Source organism: Pristiophorus japonicus, chromosome 8 (genome assembly GCF_044704955.1).
Source record: "Pristiophorus japonicus isolate sPriJap1 chromosome 8, sPriJap1.hap1, whole genome shotgun sequence".
Lineage (NCBI taxonomy): Eukaryota > Metazoa > Chordata > Chondrichthyes > Pristiophoridae > Pristiophorus > Pristiophorus japonicus.
Genome location: NC_091984.1, coordinates 221,289,421 through 221,291,920, shown reverse-complemented (window position 1 = coordinate 221,291,920; position 2,500 = coordinate 221,289,421). Strand labels below are relative to the sequence as shown.

Genomic DNA, 2,500 nt, shown 5'->3' with positions numbered 1-2,500 from the left:
CGTGAGATTGGGGGGTGAATGAGTGAGTGATTTGTGGGTGAGTGAGGGAATGGTGAAAGTCAGGCAGTTTTGAAGCTTGAGGCAAGGCAATGAAGGGTAGGGCTTGTCGTTTGCTTGTGTGGGAGTCAGAGCAGCAAGAGGTGGGTGTGGCGGAAGGAAAATGTTGAAATGAATCTTGAGTGCTGATTCCTTGGATGAATGCATGGAAGGAGAAAAAGGAGTGAAGAACAGCCTTATGTCCGTTTAAGTAAAGAGAAAGCCATGACATCGATGCCTACGGCCACACTAGTCTGAAAACGCCCGATCCCGTCTGATCTCGGAAACCAAGCAGACTGAGGCCTGGTTAGTACTTGGATGGGAGACTGCCTGGGAATACCAGGTGCAGTAGGCTTTTGCTGCCATCCACAGGCTGCTCATGCTTCTGCACACACAGTGCCGTTGATCCATCAACAACCTTTTTGCTGCTCTCTCTCTCACTTTGCTTTCACCATTTCTTTCCTGCACATTTTCCTGCTGCTACACAAATGCAAGGGGGTCGACGCAAGGGACGAAAGAACGCAGAACAACAAAATAAGTTGGCAAAAAAATACACGCTGGCGCAGGCACACCAGGACGCAGCAACAGAGAGGAGAGACAAGGTGCATAGAAACCTGAGAGGGACAAACAGCAAGAGAACAAAGAATCGTGCAGGAAGAGCTGCAATTCAATGCAGGAAAAATGTAAAGCCAACTAGCATGCTGCTGGAATGCATGTGTGTTCATGTGAGGAGTGTTGCAAATCAGAATGCCGAGTAGCAGGCGCCACTTGCCACATGGGGTTCCGAAATGTGGCTACAACAGCGATCTGGCTTAATAATTGGTGGGATTGGAAATGAAACAATCCTGGTGTTTTGGGGGCGGTGGAAGCTTTTTTGGGGGAGGAGAGATTTGGGGATGGGGAGATTTGGGAGAGCGATTTGAGGGGATGAGAGATTTCGAGGTTGGCGAGCGTGAGATTGGGGGGTGAATGAGTGAGTGATTTGTGGGTGAGTGAGGGAATGGTGAAAGTCAGGCAGTTTTGAAGCTTGAGGCAAGGCAATGAAGGGTAGGGCTTGTCGTTTGCTTGTGTGGGAGTCAGAGCAGCAAGAGGTGGGTGTGGCGGAAGGAAAATGTTGAAATGAATCTTGAGTGCTGATTCCTTGGATGAATGCATGGAAGGAGAAAAAGGAGTGAAGAACAGCCTTATGTCCGTTTAAGTAAAGAGAAAGCCATGACATCGATGCCTACGGCCACACTAGTCTGAAAACGCCCGATCTCGTCTGATCTCTGAAGCTAAGCAGATTCAGGGCTGGTGAGTACTTGGATGGGAGACTGCCTGGGAATAACAGGTGCAGTAGGCTTTTGCTGCCATCCACAGGCTGCTCATGCTTCTGCACACACAGTGCCGTTGATCCATCAACAACCTTTTTGCTGCTCTCTCTTTCACTTTGCTTTCACCATTTCTTTCCTGCACATTCTCCTGCTGCTACACAAATGCAAGGGGGTCGACGCAAGGGACGAAAGAACGCAGAACAACAAAATAAGTTGGCAAAAAAATACACGCTGGCGCAGGCACACCAGGACGCAGCAACAGAGAGGAGAGACAAGGTGCATAGAAACCTGAGAGGGACAAACAGCAAGAGAACAAAGAATCGTGCAGGAAGAGCTGCAATTCAATGCAGGAAAAATGTAAAGCCAACTAGCATGCTGCTGGAATGCATGTGTGTTCATGTGAGGAGTGTTGCAAATCAGAATGCCGAGTAGCAGGCGCCACTTGCCACATGGGGTTCCGAAATGTGGCTACAACAGCGATCTGGCTTAATAATTGGTAGGATTGGAAATGAAACAATCCTGGTGTTTTGGGGGCGGTGGAAGCTTTTTTGGGGGAGGAGAGATTTGGGGATGGGGAGATTTGGGGGAGAGCGATTTGAGGGGATGAGAGATTTCGAGATTGGCGAGCGTGAGATTGGGGGGTGAATGAGTGAGTGATTTGTGGGTGAGTGAGGGAATGGTGAAAGTCAGGCAGTTTTGAAGCTTGAGGCAAGGCAATGAAGGGTAGGGCTTGTCGTTTGCTTGTGTGGGAGTCAGAGCAGCAAGAGGTGGGTGTGGCGGAAGGAAAATGGTGAAATGAATCTTGAGTGCTGATTCCTTGGATGAATGCATGGAAGGAGAATAAGGAGTGAAGAACAGCCTTATGTCCGTTTAAGTAAAGAGAAAGCCATGACATCGATGCCTACGGCCACACTAGTCTGAAAACGGCCGATCTCGTCTGATCTCGGAAGCTAAGCAGAGTCAGGCCTGGTTAGTACTTGGATGGGAGACTGCCTGGGAATACCAGGTGCAGTAGGCTTTTGCTGCCATCCACAGGCTGCTCATGCTTCTGCACATCCATCAACAACCTTTTTGCTGCTCTCTCTTTCACTTTGCTTTCACCATTTCTTTCCTGCACATTCTCCTGCTGCTACACAAATGCAAGGGGGTCG

At 49.2% G+C, this 2,500-nt stretch overlaps 1 non-coding gene and 2 pseudogenes across 1 annotated transcript; all 3 read left to right on the top strand.

Annotated features, from left to right (window-relative positions):
• The first annotated feature begins 272 nt into the window (after positions 1-272).
• On the top strand, positions 273-391 carry LOC139270154 (5S ribosomal RNA). Its single transcript, XR_011594501.1, has one exon. It is a non-coding gene; the product is annotated as a 5S ribosomal RNA (ribosomal RNA).
• Positions 392-1,259: 868 nt separating this feature from the next.
• Positions 1,260-1,378, top strand: LOC139269698 (5S ribosomal RNA; annotated as a pseudogene).
• An 870-nt stretch (positions 1,379-2,248) lies between these two features.
• LOC139269462 (5S ribosomal RNA) lies at positions 2,249-2,367 on the top strand (annotated as a pseudogene).
• The last annotated feature ends 133 nt before the right edge of the window (positions 2,368-2,500 follow it).